The sequence below is a fragment of the Salvelinus alpinus genome, chromosome 14 (genome assembly GCF_045679555.1).
Source record: "Salvelinus alpinus chromosome 14, SLU_Salpinus.1, whole genome shotgun sequence".
Classification (NCBI taxonomy): domain Eukaryota; kingdom Metazoa; phylum Chordata; class Actinopteri; order Salmoniformes; family Salmonidae; genus Salvelinus; species Salvelinus alpinus.
The window spans coordinates 4942501-4965219 of NC_092099.1; positions in this window are offsets into that span (position 1 = coordinate 4942501).

The window sequence follows — 22719 nt, forward strand, 5'->3', positions numbered from 1 at the left end:
TGTGTGTCTATGTGCTTGTGTGTGTGTATCCGTTAGTGTGTGTGTGTGTGTTTGTGTCTATGTGCTTGTGTGTGTGTGACCATTAGTGTGTGTGTGTGTGTGTGTCTATGTGCTTGTGTATGTGTGTGTCTATGTGCTTGTGTGTGTGTGTGTGTGTGTGTGTGTGTGTGTGTGTGTGTGTGTGTGTGTGTGTGTGTGTGTGTGTGTGTGTGTGTGTGTGTGTGTGTGTATGTGCTTGTGTGTGTGTGTCCATTAGTGTGTGTGTGTGTCTATGTGCTTGTGTGTGTATGTCCATTAGTGTGTGTGTGTGTCTATGTGCTTGTGTATGTGTCCATTAGTGTGTGTATGTGTCTATGTGCTTGTGTGTGTGTGTCTATGTGCGTGTGTGTGTGTCCATTAGTGTGTGTGTGTCTATGTGCTTGTGAATGTGTCCATTAGGGTGTGTGTGTGTGTGTGTGTCTATGTGCTTGTGTGTGTGTCTATGTGCTTGTGTGTGTGTATGTCCATTAGTGTGTGTGTGTGTGTGTCTATGTGCTTGTGTGTGTATGTCCATTAGTGTGTGTGTGTGTGTGTGTGTGTCTATGTGCTTGTGTGTATGTCCATTAGTGTGTGTGTGTATGTGTCTATGTGCTTGTGTATGTGTGTGTGTGTGTGTCTATGTGCTTGTGTGTATGTCCATTAGTGTGTGTGTGTGTGTGTGTGTGTGTCTATGTGCTTGTGTGTATGTCCATTAGTGTGTGTCTGTGTCTATGTGCTTGTGTATGTGTGTGTGTCTATGTGCTTGTGTGTGTGTGTGTGTCTATGTGCTTGTATGTGTGTGCGTCTATGTGCTTGTGTGTGTGTGTGTCTATGTGCTTGTGTGTGTATGTCCATTAGTGTGTGTGTGTGTGTGTCTATGTGCTTGTGTGTGTATGTCCATTAGTGTGTGTGTGTGTGTGTCTATGTGCTTGTGTGTATGTCCATTAGTGTGTGTATGTGTGTGTCTATGTGCTTGTGTGTATGTCCATTAGTGTGTGTGTGTGTGTGTGTGTCTATGTGCTTGTGTATGTTTGTGTGTCTATGTGCTTGTGTGTGTATGTCCATTAGTGTGTATGTGTGTGTGTGTGTGCGTCTATGTGCTTGTGTGTGTGTGTGTGTGTCTATGTGCTTGTGTGTGTGTGTCTATGTGCTTGTGTGTGTATGTCCATTAGTGTGTATGTGTGTGTCTATGTGCTTGTCTGTGTGTGTGTGTGCCTATGTGCTTGTGTGTGTGTGTCCATTAGTGTGTATGTGTGTGTCTATGTGCCTGTGTGTGTGTGTGTCTATGTGCTTGTGTGTGTGTGTCCATTAGTGTGTATGTGTGTGTCTATGTGCCTGTGTGTGTGTGTGTCTATGTGCTTGTGTGTGTGTGTCCATTAGTGTGTATGTGTGTGTCTATGTGCTTTGTGTGTGTGTGTCTATGTGCTTGTGTGTGTGTGTCCATTAGTGTGTGTGTGTGTCTATGTGCTTGTGTGTGTGTGTGCATCTATGTGCTTGTGTGTGTGTGTGTCTATGTGCTTGTGTGTGTCCATTAGTGTGTGTGTGTGTGTCTATATGCTTGTGTGTGTGTCTATGTGCTTGTGTGTGTGTATCCGTTAGTGTGTGTGTGTGTGTTTGTGTCTATGTGCTTGTGTGTGTGTGACCATTAGTGTGTGTGTGTGTGTGTCTATGTGCTTGTGTATGTGTGTGTCTATGTGCTTGTGTGTGTGTGTGTGTGTGTGTGTGTGTGTGTGTGTGTGTGTGTGTGTGTGTGTGTGTGTGTGTGTGTGTGTGTGTGTGTGTGTGCTTGTGTGTGTGTGTCCATTAGTGTGTGTGTGTGTGTCTATGTGCTTGTGTGTGTATGTCCATTAGTGTGTGTGTGTGTCTATGTGCTTGTGTATGTGTCCATTAGTGTGTGTATGTGTCTATGTGCTTGTGTGTGTGTGTCTATGTGCGTGTGTGTGTGTCCATTAGTGTGTGTGTGTCTATGTGCTTGTGAATGTGTCCATTAGGGTGTGTGTGTGTGTGTGTCTATGTGCTTGTGTGTGTGTCTATGTGCTTGTGTGTATGTCTATGTGCTTGTGTGTGTGTCTATGTGCTTGTGTGTGTGTCTATGTGCTTGTGTGTGTATGTGTGTGTGTGTGTCTATGTTTTTGTGTCTATGTGCTTGTGTGTATGTCCATTAGTGTGTGTATGTGTCTATGTGCTTGTGTGTGTGTCTCTGTGCTTGTGTGTGTGTCTCTGTGCTTGTGTGTGTGTGTCTCTGTGCTTGTGTGTGTGTCTATGTGCTTGTGTATGTGTGCCTCCCTGCCTGCACTTGTGTGCCTGTGCTTGTGTATATGTCCATTAGTGTGTGTGTGTGTGTGCTTGCGTGCCCCTGTGTGTGTGCACTTGCATGTGTGTATAATCTTGGGCCCCCACACACAGCACTGTTCCAGCCCTGCGCCAATACGCCTGTAGACACATCAACAGGCATCACACACATGTCCTGTGGGACGCCAACCTTTTCTTTCTCTGCCAGCAGAGAACCCTGCCCTGGTGCCAGCCTAGTGCCAACATAGTGCCAGTCTGCTGCCAGCGTCATAGTGCGCTAAGCTCACTGACGGAACTTTGACTGGCTTCCAGAACTTTGAGCCTGGTTCCAGAGCCTAGAGGCCAGCTCCAGATCCCCTAGAGGATCAGCAGGAGTCCAACAAGTGGTCTTTAAGACTGAGCAGACAGTCCGTCGGCTGGAGGCCCTCGTCCCCAGAGTCATCCATGACAGGAGTCAGAGACCCAGTAAGCACTGGTTGCATCCCAAATGTCACCCTATGCCCTGTATAATGCACTACTTTTAACCATGGCCGTTTGGGACGCAACCACGGTGTCTAAGACCTCCCTCCTTCCCAACCCTGACCCTGTCCAGCCCCGCCATTCTCCTCCCCCAGTTTTAGCAGTTGATCTGTGGGCCTTGGTGTGGCGTAATGCTGGTTCTCGTGTTTGGGTGGCGGGTATTTGGTGACCAAGCTGTGCTGAGGTAGACATGTCAGGACACAAACAAAAGGCCAGATGAGAGGGACTTCTTAACAGGACTCGGGGGGGGGGGGGGGTGAAGGGTGAAGACTCTCTCTCTCTCTGTCTCTCTCTCTTGTCCTCTCATCCTTGGCATCTATCGGGTCAGTGAAATATGATCACACAACTCTCATTAGAATGAAAAAGGGATGAAGACAAAGGGGAGATGGGGTAGGAGAAGAGAGGACAGGAGAAGAGAGGGAGGAGGGGTTGGCTGGATGGCGTGGGAGAGAGAGAGAGAGGGAGGGGGGAGACACACTGAGAAGTATGATGGGTGTCAGAGTACAGACTGCCCTTCCAGCTGATGTTTCCACAGTGACCAATTCTAAAAAGAGTGGATCAAGGCTTGGCAAGTCCGAAAGGACTTCACATTCTAAATATGATTTCATGCTACGTCATGTATAGTTTGTTTCTTTATAACTGAATCATAGGGTTATGGACTTTTGATGTGTGTAATGGATTGCAACAAATTGCCCTTCTGGGACAAAAAAGTTAAATTGAATTGAAGCTCTGGTCAGATATCCTACAAAGACTGAATTTGAATTATGGTAATACGTTTAACACGACCACAATATTATATAAATACATAAACTTCCATCCTCACAGGCACGTGTATATAATCACTCCACGCTGCACCAGGAGATTAGAGCTAGGTGGTAACCAACCAACCAGTTTTTAAAATTCGTCACAACCCCCTCAACCCCACCGCAATTCCACCTGACACCTCCACCTCAACCGCCTTTACCGTTTACAAAAAGTTTCCCTACAAAAATCTCAAAATGTATTTTATGACTTCTGTTCCACTTCCTAGTTCCTGTAACAGCCATCTAGGCCATGCCAAATGTGCCCAGATATAAGCCGACGCCTCCCCACTGTCTCGAAGATTGCCCACCCGGGAGACTGGCACACGGCGTCACATAGCGCGGGATGCCTACTAGATTACTGTAATACACACTATCTCATAATGGAAAGCTGCCTCGCCATATCCCCCCCCCCTCTCTCTCCTTCCCTCCACCTTCATTGTCCACACTGGCGCCTGTACAATTAGGGTGCAAGGGAGCGGTTGCGCCTTACCTTTTACCTCAGTCTGGGGGCACTGCTTTGCTTCGCTTTACAGACTAGAAATAAACAATGAGGTTGATGTGCGTGTGTCTTTATGGATGTATGAATTGTTAGCCTGCTCCTGGGTTACATGTAGAATACAATTGTGTCTCACATCTCTCCTTCCCTGGCAATAGATAACACTAAAACTCCAGCCAACATGTTTAAATAGGTCAAAGGTAATGCCAAATCTCCCAGTCTTACATTCACTGGAAATAGTCTAAAACTGAAATATGTAATTCATTTTAAAGAGTAGAGATCAAAGGTCAAGGGGTAATAATAATGTCATGGACACAAAACAGCTTACAGACAACAGTACTTAGGCCTGGGATTCATTGCAGGGCAGGCTGCACTTGACTTTTAAAAGTAATTTATGATTGAGCTGTCATCCGTTGCATTTAACATGAATGCGATCTTATCAAACGTCGAGGAAAATTCCTTCAAAGGACGCCTTGCCCATAGTCCAGCGTGCAGCACTCTAACGCACCCTGAAATGAATCCCTGCCTTAGGCCTACTACTACTGCTATGTAAACCCTGGACATAGTTTCGAAATATGTAATTCATTTTAGAGAGCAGAGGTCAAGGGTTAACAATGAGAGGGACTGACATATGTTACTTCACTTATGTCTACTACTACTGCTACGCAAACACTGTAAAAATTCATTTTAGATAGCAGAGGTCAAGTGGTCAAGCAGTAACAATGACAGGGACTTTTCTTTTCTGGCCCACTACTTCTGCTGCGTAAACAGTCCAGTGTCTCTTCTCTCACACGTCCCCGCCAAACAAGGTGCAAACTCCGCCACTTTCCCTCATTGCCCCTAATCACCGGACCCACCACAATTAATGGGGAGGATGACCTGCGGTTCACGGGAGGAAAGGCAGACAAAGTTGAAAGTCATTAAGAGGAAGGGAATGGGGGAGAAGAGGAACAATTAGGAGAAGGAGGAGGGAAGGGGAGGGGAGAGGGGGAGAGGAGGCTTGGGGTGGTCTGTCTGACACGGGTGGCTTTACAAAAATGACGCAGGCGGGTCCAATAGGAGGAGGAGATGCAGTGAAACGGTGCATTCTGGCTCTGGTTCCGGCCTCCCACAGGTGACCACACAAACTGCCCCCTAAGAAGCAGGTAATTACAGTACCGCAAAAGGTAATTTACTGAACTAAGTGGCCCCTTTCAACCACCCCTGCTCACCCTTGTTGGGTAACCCCACGGCAATTAGGCGTGGCGGCCTAACAGTAGGCCATGTGTCCCTTTGACTGGAGTGGGAGGGCCAGGTCCAAACCACCAGACCAGACCACCACTGATAAATATGGAGGGTGTTTTCAATAAGATAGAAACAACACAAAATCTAAGGGAGAGGGATAGGAACAGGTGAGGAGACAGACGGCAAAGGCAGGCAGCTATAGGGTCTTAAGTAGCAGATTGAGAGCACTGGTAACCTGTGTTTATCTTGGAGTGAGGGGGGGATACTGTGACGTTTACTGGTGCATTGAAATCAGGTGTCAAGCCTCACCTTGCTTGATGCCTGCTGGCCCACACTTAAGTCTGTCTCCAACTAGGCCATGTTTTTTGTTCCCGAGCACTTTCTTTTAACATCCTTTTATATCAATCCGATTCAGTTCCCATTCAGACCCAACTCATCGGAAAGCCACCCGAACCCATGACCCAACTAGCAATTTAGATCAGTCCGATTTTTTTTTGTTGCAAAAAAAAGTGGCAGGGTCTGGCAGGACCACTGGTGCAGTGCTATTTTTTTAGGTGACGGAGCGCAAAAATACAAATAAATGACATCATAATTTCCCAACCATACCTTGTACTGACACATAGCCTATTTAATAATATAATTGTAGAATTTGCATAAAATGCAACAGCTGCCTATATCTTCACATCATTTATTGGCTAAAATGAATGTTTCTATTCTTAATACCCTCAAACTCTGATGGTTGATTGTTATACTTAGGACAGAAGGATAATATTTATATCACTGCCGACCCACTGTAAGATTCTCAATGTAATAAAACATCTTATATATACAAATAGAACATACAAAACAATTGTTTCTTTACAGCTCTCACTTTGGTATACATCACAGTTAGTACAGAGACCTACATAGTCAATTTGGTGCATACAGTACATCGATAGGCCGGTTTTTTGGGAAAATGGCATGTTGGTGTGCTAGTCAGAAAGCGTGAACAAAACAGACCCTAACATGACTTGTGAAATATAGTGAATAAATAAAAGTGAAAAATATGAACTACATGTGACCACAGGTGGCTCCACAGCTATTGGAATTCATGCCTTGCGTCTTTCAATTCCACACTAAAATGTTTTCCTAGGCGAGCCTCCGACAAAAAGGCAGAAAGAGAGCCCTATATCCTGTCCCGTTGAGTTGCGTCCACTTCGGTGGAGTGATAGACTAGCGCGTTGCTAAGATGCCAATCGGACCTGCCAAACAGAAGCATCTGGAAGCTCACAGTGAACTATTTAAGCTTTGGCCCCAGCTACAAAAACAAAAACCTATCCACCTGAGACCACAGAGGGGACAGGATGCAGGCTACTTATAGCAACCCAAAACTCAAGCCAACAAGAATAGCAGGAAAAAACGACTCAACTTGCAAAAAAACTGCCTCTGAGGAGGCCTTTTGAAGTGCGCCCACTTCTAAACTATTCCGATACTCACTCCGGCCAAACCAAGGCCTGTCGTTTGAAGGCCGGGTTATCCTCGGCGAGCCGTGTGTCCTGTTGCGAACTAATTATTTCCTCTTCACTTTGTCTCTATTTTTGCCTGGAAACTGACAATGCTTTATTGTCCTCCTGGGCATGCCTCTGTTGTCCTGCGAGTTGGAGGGTGTAGGGGAGAGGGATGGAGGCGGGGGCTGTAGAGGTGGCCATGTTGTCTGATCGTTTCAAAGTGATGTACAGTTTCTTAATTGCAGTGTCACCTTTTCTTTTAACAGTTCACCTTCTGACCAACCAGGTTGCTTTTGTGAAAGAAAACTCGTTTTCAATGACTTAGCGGGTGAAATAATGGTTAAAACTGTGTTTATTATAGGTGGGGTAGAGTGACCAGTTGAGTGGACAGTGGGGTTGTTGCAGGTGACTCAATGGTGATTATACAGTGAAATCTCCACAAGGATGACCCCCTGCTTATCGTCGCCATTTCCTCTATCCTCTCAAGGTCGCAACCTCACAATGCCCTCACGGGCTATGAATGGACCAAGAGAGCAATCAATCAATCAGCAGGTGATGATGTCACTACACAAACAAGTTACGCTAATTGTATCTTTAGTTTGGAAGCAGTAGTACAATAGAGGTTGAAGTAGTAAATCATGTCGATTGACAGTAAGAATGTCAGTGTTGTGTTAAAGACCACCTAACGACCGATTCAGTACCAAGACCGGGGGTGGGGGGGGGCAAACCGAGACCAGAAAAATGACCATGATTGTAATTTTGTCAAATCACCACCATAATAACCACCAACATGTCCAGTATTTCTGAGTTCATATTTCAGAACAAAATATGGGTTCTTTAAACATTCTGAATAGTGAAAAATGCATGCTGATGGAAAATAGAGCCACTCTACAAATGATTACTAACCCAAACACAGTGGGGAACAATGGGCCTTCTACGCCTTCAGAGAAGAGCTAAGGATTTATGAAAAAATAATTATAATAATACAATAATAATTATTATTATTATTTTCAATGACGTTCTGATTTAATCTCTTCGGTTTTAGTTAGAAAATAAAGGGTTAACACTGAAGAGGAAAAGAATATGCAATCAGGAATGTTCTATGCCGGTTTCTTTGCTGGGGAGATAAATCTAGCTACAGTTGAAGTTGGAAGTTTACATACACCTTAGGCTAATACATATAAACTCAGTTTTCACAATTCCTGACATTTAATCTTCGTAAAATAAAAAATAAAAAATATTTATTTCAGCTTTTATTTCTTTCATCACATTCCCAGTGGGTCAGAAGTTTACATGCACTCAATTAGTAATTGGTAGCATTGCCTTTAAATTGTTTAATTTGGGTGAAACATTTCGGGTAGCCTTCCACAAGCTTCCCACAATAAGTTGGGTGAATTTTGGCCCATTCCTCCTGACAGAGCTGGTGTAACTGAATCAGGTTTGTAGGCCTCCTTGCCCGCACACGCTTTTTCAGTTCTGCCCACAAATTTTCTATAGGATTGAGGTCAGGGCTTTGTGATGGCCACTCCAATACCTTAACTTTGTTGTCCTTAAGCCATTTTGCCACAACTTTGGAAGTATGCTTGGGGTCATTGTCCATTTGGAAGACCCATTTGCGACCAAGCTTTAACTTCCTGACTGATGTCTTGAGATGTTGCTTCAATATATCCACAAAATTTTCCTACCTCATGATGCCATCTATTTTGTGAAGTGCACCAGTCCCTCGTGCAGCAAAGCACCCACACAACATGATGCTGCCACCCCTGTGCTTCAACAGTTGGGATGGTGAACTTTGACTTGCAAGCCACCCTCTTTTTCCTCCAAACATAACGATGGTCATTATAGCCAAACAGTTCTATTTTTGTTTCATCAGACCAGAGGACATTTCTCCAAAAAGTATGGTCTTTGTCCCCATGTGCAGTTGCAAACCGTAGTCTGGCTTTTTTATGGAGGTTTTGGAGCAGTGGCTTCTTCCTTGCTGAGCGGCCTTTGAGGTTATGTCGATAGAGGACTCGTTTTACTGTGGATATAGATACTTTGTACCTGTTTCCTCCAGCATCTTCTAAGGGTCCTTTGATGTTGTTCTGGGATTGATTTGCACTTTTCGCACCAAAGTAAGATCATCTCTAGGAGACAGAATGCATCTCCTTCCTGAGCGGTATGACAGCTGCATGGTCCCATGGTGTTTATACTTGCATACTATTGTTTGTACAGATGAACATGGTACCTCCAGGCGTTTGGAAATTGCTCCCAAGGATGAACCAGACTTGTGGAGGTCTACAATTTTTTTTCTGAGATCTTGGCTGAGTTCTTTTGCTTTTCCCATGATGTCAAGGAAAGAGGCACTGAGTTTGAAGGTAGGCTTTGAAATACATTCACAGGTACACATCCAATTAATTCAAATTATGTCAATTAGCCTATCAGAAGCTTCTAAAGCCATGACATAATTTTCTGGAATTTCCCACGCTGTTTAAAGGCACAGTCAACTTAAACTTCTGACCCACTGGAATTGTGATACAGTGAATCATACGTAAAATAATCTGTCTGTAAACAATTGTAGGAAAAATTACTTGTGTCATGCATACAGTAGATTTCCTAACCAACTTGCCAAAACTATAGTTTGTTTAACAAGAAATTTGTGGAAAGGTTGAAAAACGATTTTTAATGACTCCAACCTAACTGTATGAAATCTTTCGACTTCAACTGTATGTAGCAAGCTATATAATGCTAAATGGTTGTGTTTTTATACTATTGATTGAGACCTACTGGCTTATTATGTCATGGACAGCTTATCCTTTAACATCATGCTGTGTGTGACTGCTGTCTTTCCATCAGCCCTATCAAGTGGCGTAGCGGTCCTTTAACATCATGCTGTGTGTGACTGCTGTCTTTCCATCAGCCCAATGCAGTGGTGTAGTGGTCCTTTAACATCATGCTGTGTGTGACTGCTGTCTTTCCATCAGCCCTATCAAGTGGCGTAGCGGTCCTTTAACATCATGCTGTGTGTGACTGCTGTCTTTCCATCAGCCCTATGCAGTGGTGTAGTGGTCCTTTAACATCATGCTGTGTGTGACTGCTGTCTCTCCATCAGCCCTATCCAGTGGTGTAGTGGTCCTTTAACATCATGCTGTGTGTGACTGCTGTCTTTCCATCAGCCCTATGCAGTGGTGTATTGGTGCTTCAACATCATGCTGTGTGTCACTGCTGTCTCTCCATCAGCCCTATGCAGTGGTGTAGTGATGCTTTAACATCATGCTGTGTGTGACTGCTGTCTCTTCATTGGCCCTATGCAGTGGTGTAGTGGTGCTTTAACATCATGCTGTGTGTGACTGCTGTCTGTCCATCAGTCCTAAGCAGTGGTGCTCTAACATCATGCTGTGTGTGACTGCTGTCTGTCCATCAGTCCTAAGCAGTGGTGCTTTAACATCATGCTGTGTGTGACTGCTGTCTTTCCATTGGCCCTATGCAGTGGTGTAGTGTTCCTTTAACGTCATACTGTGTGTGACTGCTGTCTTTCCATCAGTCCTAAGCAGCTGTGCTGTAACGTCATGCTGTGTGTGACTGCTGTCTTTCCATTGGCCTTATGCAGTGGTGTAGTGGTCATTTAACATCATGCTGTGTATGACTGCTGTCTTTCCATCAACACTATCCAGTGGTGTAGTGGTGCTTTAACATCATGCTGTGTGTGACTGCTGTCTTTCCATCAGCCCTATGCAGTGGTGTATTGGTGCTTTAACATCATGCTGTGTGTGACTGCTGTCTCTCCATCAGCCCTATCCAGTGGTGTAGAGGTGCTTTAACATCATGCTGTGTGTGACTGCTGTCTTTCCATCAGCCCTATGCAGTGGTGTATTGGTGCTTCAACATCATGCTGTGTGTCACTGCTGTCTCTCCATCAGCCCTATGCAGTGGTGTAGTGATGCTTTAACATCATGCTGTGTGTGACTGCTGTCTCTCCATTGGCCCTATGCAGTGGTGTAGTGGTGCTTTAACATCATGCTGTGTGTGACTGCTGTCTGTCCATCAGTCCTAAGCAGTGGTGCTTTAACCTCATGCTGTGTGTGACTGCTGTATGTCCATCAGTCCTAAGCAGTGGTGCTTTAACATCATGCTGTGTGTGACTGCTGTCTTTCCATCAGCCCTATGCAGTGGTGTATTGGTGCTTTAACATCATGCTGTGTGTGACTGCTGTCTCTCCATCAGCCCTATCCAGTGGTGTAGAGGTGCTTTAACATCATGCTGTGTGTGACTGCTGTCTTTCCATCAGCCCTATGCAGTGGTGTATTGGTGCTTCAACATCATGCTGTGTGTCACTGCTGTCTCTCCATCAGCCCTATGCAGTGGTGTAGTGATGCTTTAACATCATGCTGTGTGTGACTGCTGTCTGTCCATCAGTCCTAAGCAGTGGTGCTTTAACCGCATGCTGTGTGTGACTGCTGTATGTCCATCAGTCCTAAGCAGTGGTGCTTTAACATCATGCTGTGTGTGACTGCTGTCTTTCCATTGACCCTTTGCAGTGGTGTAGTGGTCCTTTAACGTCATACTGTGTGTGACTGCTGTCTTTCCATCAGTCCTAAGCAGCTGTGCTGTAACATCATGCTGTGTGTGACTGCTGTCTTTCCATTGGCCTTATGCAGTGGTGTCGTGGTCATTTAACATCATGCTGTGTGTGACTGCTGTCTTTCCATTGGCCTTATGCAGTGGTGTAGTGGTGCTTTAACATCATGATGTGTGTGACTGCTGTCTCTCCATCAGCCCTATGCAGTGGTGTAGTGGTCCTTTAACATCATGCTGTTTGTGACTGCTGTCTTTCTATCGGCCCTATGCAGTTGTCACGGTTCATGAATCCACTGCCTCACTCTCTCTTTTCTCTCTCTCTCTCTCTCTCTCTCTCTCTCTCTCTCTCTCTCTCTCTCTCTCTCTCTCTCTCTCTCTCTCCCGTGTTTGTGTGGGCGTGGTTCCCAATCTTGGCCTGATTGTCTGCGCCAGCTGGAATTAATTATCTTCCCCTTTATATGTTCTGTAACCTGTGTTTCTTGTTGTCAGATCGTTGTTTCTTCCCTGAGGTTGTGTCGTGTGTCAGTGCTCATTCTCTCGCCGCCCTTGTGTGGATTATCTGCTGTGCTCCTTCCTACCCAGCCGGACACACTCCCTTGGATTTCTCAGCACGCTATCATCAGAGGATGCGCCCTAGGCCCTGGATTGGGTTCCGTCTGAGTATATTCTGTCTGTCCTGTTGATGCTGTAAACTGTTTCATTAAACCATCGTTGCTTGCATCTTGCATCCGCCTCTGTATTGTGACAGAACGATCTGACCAGACCATGGATGCAGCGAGTTCAACGAGTCCGACCGAATTCATTTCCCGCAGTATCACGAGAATGGATCAACAAGAGGAGAACATCTCCAGCACAGGTCGGGCAGTACAAGCCATGGCGACGCAGGTATCCCAGCTGACCCAACAATTACAACATCTGAGGGGTCTCGCTGCGCCACCTACACCGGCAGTTCCACACGCCCCGCCAGAGCTGGATTCTCAGCTAGAGCCACGGCTACCGACACCAGAGGGTTATTCAGGTGATCCGGACTATTGTAGAGCTTTTCTTACGAGATGTTCCATGCATTTCTCGTTGCAGCCACGGACCTTCAACCAGGAACAGTCTAAGGTAGCATTCGTACTCACACTGCTATCCGGCAAAGCGGCTCTTTGGGGAACGGCGGTGTGGGCGAACCAGGACCCATGCTGCACCTCTCCAGACACTCTCCGAGGAGATGAGAAGAGTCTTCGATCGGGCCGTGGCGGATAGGGAGGCGGCCACACTACTCGCTGACCTTCGCCAAGGAGACCGTTCAGTATCGGAATATTCCATTCAATTCCGCACTCTGGCTGCAGGGTGTCAGTGGAACGAGGAGGCGCAGTGGGACATGTTCCTGCATGGGCTGGAGGACCGGGTTCAGAAGGAGATTTATGTTCTGGATCTTCCCAGGAGTTTAAATGGACTAGTGGAATTAGCCTTGAGGGTCGACGCTCGTCTGAGTCGTATTGGCCGCCGAGCATGCCCTAACAGACCGTATAACAACACGGAGGACTGGCATGCCAGCGGCGGGAACACGGCCAGTTCAGACTTCGCTCACGAACTCATGCAGCGGGGAAGAGCTCGCCTCTCTCGGGAGGAGAGGGAGAGGCGGAGATCCCAAGGACTCTGTCTCTACTGTGGTAGAGCGGACCACTTTATCCACTCCTGCCCGGTAAAAGATCAAGCCCGGTAGTAAGTATGAGGCTACTATCGGGTGGTGTCACCATAGAGAAGACCTCATCATCCACCCTCCTCCCGGTAAGACTAAGATGGGCCACCCACACGCACGACACCCAAGCCTTACTGGACTCAGGAGCAGAGGGTAATTTCATGGACTTCAAGCTCGCTCACAAGCTCCAGATTCCTATCACCTCACTCACGCACAAGATATCCGTCAACGCTCTCAATGGTCAAGAACTCCCCAACATTTCTCACACCACTGAACCTATCACACTCATCACTTCCGGCAATCACACTGAGACATTATCATTTCTACTCATGGACTCACCTCTGGCACCATTAGTTCTCGGCCACCCTTGGCTCACCCAACACAACCTCAGAGTTGACTGGGGTCAGAACTCTATATCCATGTGGAGTAACAAGTGTCTTGAGTCCTGTTTAGTGTCGGCTTGTTCATCTGTCTCTGATTCTGTGTTTCTAGAGGAGGCAGTGGATTTGTCTAACGTGCCCGTTGAATACCTCGACCTGAAGGAGGTGTTCAGTAAGTCCCGTGCTGCTTCTCTTCCTCCGCATCGTCCCTATGACTGTGCAATAGAATTATTGCCAGGTGAGTCTCCGCCTAAGGGTAAGTTATATTCTCTCTCTGTTCCTGAGAGGGAGGCTATGGAGAGATACATCTCTGATTCTCTGGCATCTGGATTCATTCGTCCTTCCTCTTCTCCAGCGGGGGCGGGGTTCTTCTTTGTGGGGAAGAAGGACGGATCTCTGCGTCCTTGCATTGATTACCGTGGGTTGAATAACATCACAGTGAAGAATACCTATCCCTTACCGTTGATGTCCTCAGCCTTTGAAAGGTTACAGGGAGCATCTGTGTTCACTAAGTTGGATTTACGTAATGCTTATCATTTGGTTCGCATAAGGAGGGGGGACGAATGGAAAACAGCGTTTAACACCCCCAGAGGGCATTTCGAATATTTGGTCATGCCTTTCGGGCTATCCAACTCCCCAGCGGTTTTCCAGGCACTCGTCAATGACGTGCTGAGAGATATGATTGATCAGTTCATATATGTTTACCTGGATGACATACCGATTTTTTTCTTCTTCTCTCCAGGAACATGGTCAGCACGTCAGACGAGTGCTCCAGAGGTTGTTGGAGAATGGACTTTTTGTCAAGGCGGAGAAATGCATTTTTCATGCACAATCCGTTCCATTCCTAGGTTACATCGTCTCGACTGAAGGTATTCGCATGGATCCTGACAAGATTAAGGCTGTGGTGGAGTGGCCAAGCCCAGATTCCCGTAAGGCCCTACAGAGGTTTCTGGGATTCGCCAATTTCTACCGGCGTTTTGTTCGCAACTTTAGCCAGATAGTCGCTTCCCTTACCGCCTTAACCTCCCCCAGAGTGACGTTCAGGTGGACCGATACAGCCGAGGCTGCATTCGTCAAACTCAAGAGCCGCTTTGTTTCGGCCCCCATCCTCATAGCTCCCGATCCCTCGCGTCAGTTCGTGGTGGAGGTGGACGCTTCAGAGGTGGGGGTAGGTGCGGTACTTTCCCAACGTGCCGCTTCTGACAACAAGATGCACCCTTGCGCGTTCCTTTCCCATCGGTTATCACCTGCGGAACGCAACTACGACATTGGCAACAGAGAGTTGTTGGCAGTAAAGTTAGCATTGGAGGAGTGGCGCCATTGGTTAGAGGGTTCGGGGGTACCTTTTATAGTTTGGACCGATCACAAGAATTTGGAATATCTCAGAACAGCCAAGAGACTCAACTCCAGGCAGGCGCGGTGGGCACTCTTTTTCGGACGTTTTGACTTCTCTCTCTCGTATCGCCCGGGTTCCAAGAACGTCAAACCCGATTCCCTTTCTCGCATTTTTGACCATTCCGAACGCCCATCCACTCCCGAGTGCATCCTACCCAGGACCCTAGTGGTCTCCAAACTTATATGGGAGGTTGAATCGAGGGTCAGAACGGCCTTAGAAGGGGTAACGCCTCCGCCTGGTTGTCCGCCTAATCGGTTGTTTGTGCCGGAGGGGTGTCGGTCCGATGTTATTCGGTGGGGGCATTGCTCCAACGTAGCGTGTCATCCAGGAGTCAGCCGTACTAGCTTTTTAGTGAAGCAACGCTTTTGGTGGCCGCTGATGGCTCGTGACATTCACAGTTTTGTCTTGGCTTGCTCGGTTTGTGCCACTGGGAAGAGTTCTAATCGACCCCCAGATGGGTTACTCCAACCGCTGTCGGTCCCTTCGAGACCCTGGTCCCACATCGCGCTAGATTTTGTTACCGGTCTCCCGCCCTCCCAGGGCAGGACGGTTGTTTTGACCGTGGTGGACCGGTTCTCGAAGGCGGCTCATTTTATTCCCTTGCCTAAATTACCAATTGCCAAGGAAACAGCGGTAACGGTCGTGGATCATGTCTTTCGCTTACATGGCCTGCCGATGGACGTAGTTTCTGACCGGGGGCCCCAATTTGTGTCCAAGTTTTGGCAGGAGTTTTGTAGGTTACTGGGAGCGAGTGTCAGTCTTTCTTCAGGGTTTCATCCCCAGAGCAACGGTCAAACGGAGAGGGCCAACCAAGATTTGGAGAGAGTGTTGCGATGTTTGGTTTCTAAGAACCCCTCTTCCTGGAGTCAACAACTCTCTATGGTTGAGTACGCTCACAATTCGTTGCCAGTGGCAGCCACGGGTCTCTCTCCGTTTGAGTGTAGTTTAGGTTACCAGCCACCTATCTTTCCCAGTACAGAGTCCGAGGTCACTGTTCCCTCCGCTCACGCTTTCATCCAGAGGTGCCGTCACGCATGGAGCAGAGCCCGTGAGACTCTCCTCCGGGTGGGGGCGCGCACCAAGGCTAAGGCCGATCGCCACCGGTCGAAGCCTCCGGTATACGTCGTTGGACAAAGAGTGTGGCTTTCCACGAAGAACATTCCACTCCGATCCGTTTCTAACAAGCTTGCCCCCAAATTTATCGGGCCGTTCAAGGTCACCAGGATCATTAGTCCGGTGGCGGTCCGGCTCAAGCTTCCTCCGGCGTATAGGAGAATTCATCCTACCTTCCATGTGTCCAAGATAAAACCGGTGTTTCAGGCACGCATTAACCCGCCGGTCTCGGTTCCCCCGCCGCCACGACTTGTTGATGGGGAGACCACCTTTTCTGTCAATCGGATTTTGAACTCGAGAAGGAGGGGACGCGGATTCCAGTACCTGGTAGACTGGGAGGGTTACGGTCCGGAGGAGAGAAGTTGGGTACCCGCTAGGGACATTCTGGATCACTCCCTTATCGATGATTTCAATCGACAGGTAAATTTGCCTGGGAACGCCAAGAGGCGTTCCTAGGGGGGGGGGTATTGTCACGGTTCATGAATCCACTGCCTCACTCTCTCTTTTCTCTCTCTCTTTCTCTCTCTCTCTCTCTCTCTCTCTCTCTCTCTCTCTCTCTCTCTCTCTCTCTCTCTCTCTCTCTCTCTCTCTCTCTCTCTCTCTCTCTCTCTCTCTCTCTCTCTCTCTCTCTCTCTCTCTCTCTCTCTCTCTCTCTCTCTCTCTCTCTCTCTCTCTCTCTCTCTCTCTCTCTCTCTCTCTCTCTCTCTCTCTCTCTCTCTCCCGTGTTTGTGTGGGCGTGGTTCCCAATCTTGGCCTGATTGTCTGCGCCAGCTGGAATTAATTATCTTCCCCTTTATATGTTCTGTAACCTGTGTTTCTTGTTGTCAGATCGTTGTTTCTTCCCTGAGGTTGTGTCGTGTGTCAGTGCTCATTCTCTCGCCGCCCTTGTGTGGATTATCTGCTGTGCTCCTTCCTACCCAGCCGGACACACTCCCTTGGATTTCTCAGCACGCTATCATCAGAGGATGCGCCCTAGGCCCTGGATTGGGTTCCGTCTGAGTATATTCTGTCTGTCCTGTTGATGCTGTAAACTGTTTCATTAAACCATCATTGCTTGCATCTTGCATCCGCATCTGTATTGTGACAGCAGTGGTGTAGTGATGCTTTAACATCATACTGTGTGTGACTGCTGTCTCTCCATCGGCCCTATGCAGTGCTGTAGTGGTGCTTTAACATCATGCTATGTGTGACTGCTGTCTGTCCATCAGTCCTAAGCAGCGGTGCTTTAACATCATGCAGTGTGTGACTGCTGTCTTTCCATTGGCCCTGTGCAGTGGTGTAGTGGTCCTTTAACATCATGCTGTGTGACCGCTGTCTTTCCATCAGCCCTATGCAGTGGTGTAGTGGTGCTTTAACATCATGCTGTGTGTGACTGCTGTCTTTCCATCAGCCCTATGCAGTGGTGTATTGGTGCTTTAACATCATGCAGTGTGTGACTGCTGTCTCTCCATCAGCCCTATGCAGTGGTGTAGTGGTGATATAACATCATGCTGTGTGTGACTGCTGTTTTTCCATCAGCCCGATGCAGTGGTGTAGTGATGCTTTAACATCTTACTGTGTGTGACTGCTGTCTCTCCATCGCCCCTATGCAGTGGTGTAGTGGTGCTTTAACATCATGCAGTGTGTGACTGCTGTCTTTCCATTGGCCCTATGCAATGGTGTAGTGGTCCTTTAACATCATGCTGTGTGTGACTGCTGTCTTTCCATCAGCCCTATGCAGTGGTCCTTTCACATCATGCTGTGTGTGATCGCTGTCTTTCCATCAGCCTTATGCAGTGGTGTAGTGGTGCTTTAACATCATGCTGTGTGTGACTGCTGTTCCTCAATCGGCCCTATGCAGTGGTGTAGTGGTGCTTTAACACCATGCTGTGTATGACTTCTGTCTTTCCATCAACACTATCCAGTGGTGTAGTGGTGCTTTAACATCATGCTGTTTGTGACTGCTTTCTTTCTATTGGCCCTATGCAGTGGTGTAGTGGTCCTTTAACATCATGCTGTGTGTGACTGCTGTCTTTCCGTCAGCCCTATGCAGTGGTGTAGTGGTCCTTTAACATCATGCTGTGTGTGACTGCTGTCATTCCATCAGCCCTATGCAGTGGTCCTTTCACATCATGCTGTGTGTGATCGCTGTCTTTCCATCAGCCCTATGCAGTGGTGTAGTGGTGCTTTAACATCATGCTGTGTGTGACTGCTGTTCCTCAATCGGCCCTATGCAGTGGTGTAGTGGTGCTTTAACACCATGCTGTGTATGACTTCTGTCTTTCCATCAACACTATCCAGTGGTGTAGTGGTGCTTTAACATCATGCTGTTTGTGACTGCTATCTTTCTATTGGCCCTATGCAGTGGTGTAGTGGTCCTTTAACATCATGCTGTGTGTGACTGCTGTCTTTCCGTCAGCCCTATGCAGTGGTGTAGTGGTGCTTTAACATCATGCTGTGTGTGACTGCTGTCTTTCCATTGGCCCTGTGCAGTGGTGTAGTGGTCCTTTAACATCATGCTGTGTGTGACTGCTGTCTGTCCATCAGTTCTAAGCAGCAGTGCTTTAACATCATGCAGTGTGTGACTGCTGTCTTTCCATTGGCCCTATGCAGTGGTGTAGTGGTGCTTTAACATCATGCTGTGTGTGACTGCTGTCTGTCCATCAGTTCTAAGCAGTGGTCCTTTAAAATCATGCTGTGTGTGACCGCTGTCTTTCCATCAGCCCTATGCAGTGGTGTAGTGGTCTTTTAACATCATGCTGTGTGTGACTGCTGTCTTTCCATCAGCCCTATGCAGTGGTGTAGTGGTCTTTTAACATCATGCTGTGTGTGACTGCTGTTCCTCCATCGGCCCTATGCAGTGGTGTATTGGTGCTTTAACACCATGCTGTGTATGACTGCTGTCTTTCCATCGGCCCTGTGCAGTGGTGTAGTGGTCCTTTAACATCATGCTGTGTGTGACCGCTGTCTTTCCATCAGCCCTATGCAGTGGTGTAGTGGTGCTTTAACATCATGCTGTGTGTGACTGCTGTCTGTCCATCAGCCCTATGCAGTGGTGTATTGGTGCTTTAACGTCATGCTGTGTGTGACTGCTGTCTTTCCATCGGCCCTATGTAGTGGTGTAGTGGTGCTTTAACATCATGCTGTGTGTGACTGCTGTCTCTCCATCAGCCCTATGCAGTGGTGTAGTGGTCCTTTAACATCATGCGGTGTGTGACTGCTGTTCCTCAATCGGCCCGATGCAGTGGTGTAGTGGTGCTTTAACACCATGCTGTGTATGACTGCTGTCTTTCCATCAACACTATCCAGTGGTGTAGTGGTGCTTTAACATCATGCAGTGTGTGACTGCTGTCTTTCCATTGGCCCTGTGCAGTGGTCCTTTCACATCATGCTGTGTGTGATCGCTGTCTTTCCATCAGCCCTATGCAGTGGTGTAGTGGTGCTTTAACATCATGCTGTGTGTGAATGCTGTTCCTCAATCGGCCCTATGCAGTGGTGTAGTGGTGCTTTAACACCATGCTGTGTATGACTTCTGTCTTTCCATCAACACTATCCAGTGGTGTAGTGGTGCTTTAACATCATGCTGTTTGTGACTGCTATCTTTCTATTGGCCCTATGCAGTGGTGTAGTGGTCCTTTAACATCATGCTGTGTGTGACTGCTGTCTTTCCGTCAGCCCTATGCAGTGGTGTAGTGGTGCTTTAACATCATGCTGTGTGTGACTGCTGTCTCTCCATCAGCCCTATGCAGTGGTGTAGTGGTGCTTTAACATCATTCTGTGTGTGACTGCTGTCTGTCCATCAGTTCTAAGCAGCGGTGCTTTAACATCATGCAGTGTGTGACTGCTGTCTTTCCATTGGCCCTATGCAGTGGTGTAGTGGTGCTTTAACATCATGCTGTGTGTGACTGCTGTCTGTCCATCAGTTCTAAGCAGTGGTCCTTTAAAATCATGCTGTGTGTGACCGCTGTCTTTCCATCAGCCCTATGCAGTGGTGTAGTGGTGCTTTAACATCATACTGTGTGTGACTGCTGTCTCTCCATCAGCCCTATGCAGTGGTGTAGTGGTGCTTTAACACCATGCTGTGTATGACTTCTGTCTTTCCATCAACACTATCCAGTGGTGTAGTGGTGCTTTAACATCATGCTGTTTGTGACTACTTTCTTTCTATTGGCCCTATGCAGTGGTGTAGTGGTCCTTTAACATCATGCTGTGTGTGACTGCTGTCTCTCCGTCAGCCCTATGCAGTGGTGTAGTGGTGCTTTAACATCATGCAGTGTGTGGCTGCTGTCTTTCCATTGGCCCTATGCAGTGGTGTAGTGGTCCTTTAACATCATGCTGTGTGTGACTGCTGTCATTCCATCAGCCCTATGCAGTGGTCCTTTCACATCATGCTGTGTGTGATCGCTGTCTTTCCATCAGCCCTATGCAGTGGTGTAGTGGTGCTTTAACATCATGCTGTGTGTGACTTCTGTTCCTCAATCGGCCCGATGCAGTGGTGTAGTGGTGCTTTAACACCATGCTGTGTATGACTGCTGTCTTTCCATCAACACTATCCAGTGGTGTAGTGGTGCTTTAACATCATGCAGTGTGTGACTGCTGTCTTTCCATTGGCCCTGTGCAGTGGTCCTTTCACATCATGCTGTGTGTGATCGCTGTCTTTCCATCAGCCCTATGCAGTGGTGTAGTGGTGCTTTAACATCATGCTGTGTGTGAATGCTGTTCCTCAATCGGCCCTATGCAGTGGTGTAGTGGTGCTTTAACACCATGCTGTGTATGACTTCTGTCTTTCCATCAACACTATCCAGTGGTGTAGTGGTGCTTTAACATCATGCTGTTTGTGACTGCTATCTTTCTATTGGCCCTATGCAGTGGTGTAGTGGTCCTTTAACATCATGCTGTGTGTGACTGCTGTCTTTCCGTCAGCCCTATGCAGTGGTGTAGTGGTGCTTTAACATCATGCTGTGTGTGACTGCTGTCTCTCCATCAGCCCTATGCAGTGGTGTAGTGGTGCTTTAACATCATTCTGTGTGTGACTGCTGTCTGTCCATCAGTTCTAAGCAGCGGTGCTTTAACATCATGCAGTGTGTGACTGCTGTCTTTCCATTGGCCCTATGCAGTGGTGTAGTGGTGCTTTAACATCATGCTGTGTGTGACTGCTGTCTGTCCATCAGTTCTAAGCAGTGGTCCTTTAAAATCATGCTGTGTGTGACCGCTGTCTTTCCATCAGCCCTATGCAGTGGTGTAGTGGTGCTTTAACATCATACTGTGTGTGACTGCTGTCTCTCCATCAGCCCTATGCAGTGGTGTAGTGGTGCTTTAACACCATGCTGTGTATGACTTCTGTCTTTCCATCAACACTATCCAGTGGTGTAGTGGTGCTTTAACATCATGCTGTTTGTGACTACTTTCTTTCTATTGGCCCTATGCAGTGGTGTAGTGGTCCTTTAACATCATGCTGTGTGTGACTGCTGTCTCTCCGTCAGCCCTATGCAGTGGTGTAGTGGTGCTTTAACATCATGCAGTGTGTGGCTGCTGTCTTTCCATTGGCCCTATGCAGTGGTGTAGTGGTCCTTTAACATCATGCTGTGTGTGACTGCTGTCATTCCATCAGCCCTATGCAGTGGTCCTTTCACATCATGCTGTGTGTGATCGCTGTCTTTCCATCAGCCCTATGCAGTGGTGTAGTGGTGCTTTAACATCATGCTGTGTGTGACTTCTGTTCCTCAATCGGCCCTATGCAGTGGTGTAGTGGTGCTTTAACACCATGCTGTGTATGACTTCTGTCTTTCCATCAACACTATCCAGTGGTGTAGTGGTGCTTTAACATCATGCTGTTTGTGACTGCTATCTTTCTATTGGCCCTATGCAGTGGTGTAGTGGTCCTTTAACATCATGCTGTGTGTGACTGCTGTCTTTCCGTCAGCCCTATGCAGTGGTGTAGTGGTGCTTTAACATCATGCTGTGTGTGACTGCTGTCTCTCCATCAGCCCTATGCAGTGGTGTAGTGGTGCTTTAACATCATTCTGTGTGTGACTGCTGTCTGTCCATCAGTTCTAAGCAGCGGTGCTTTAACATCATGCAGTGTGTGACTGCTGTCTTTCCATTGGCCCTATGTAGTGGTGCTTTAACATCATGCTGTGTGTGACTGCTGTCTGTCCATCAGTTCTAAGCAGTGGTCCTTTAAAATCATGCTGTGTGTGACCGCTGTATCTCCATCAGCCCTATGCAGTGGTGTAGTGGTGCTTTAACATCATACTGTGTGTGACTGCTGTCTCTCCATCAGCCCTATGCAGTGGTGTAGTGGTCCTTTAACATCATGCTGTGTATGACTTCTGTCTTTCCATCAACACTATCCAGTGGTGTAGTGGTGCTTTAACATCATGCTGTTTTTGACTGCTATCTTTCTATTGGCCCTATGCAGTGGTGTAGTGGTCCTTTAACATCATGCTGTGTGTGACTGCTGTCTTTCCGTCAGCCCTATGCAGTGGTGTAGTGGTGCTTTAACATCATGCTGTGTGTGACTGCTGTCTCTCCATCAGCCCTATGCAGTGGTGTAGTGGTGCTTTAACATCATTCTGTGTGTGACTGCTGTCTGTCCATCAGTTCTAAGCAGCGGTGCTTTAACATCATGCAGTGTGTGACTGCTGTCTTTCCATTGGCCCTATGCAGTGGTGTAGTGGTGCTTTAACATCATGCTGTGTGTGACTGCTGTCTGTCCATCAGTTCTAAGCAGTGGTCCTTTAAAATCATGCTGTGTGTGACCGCTGT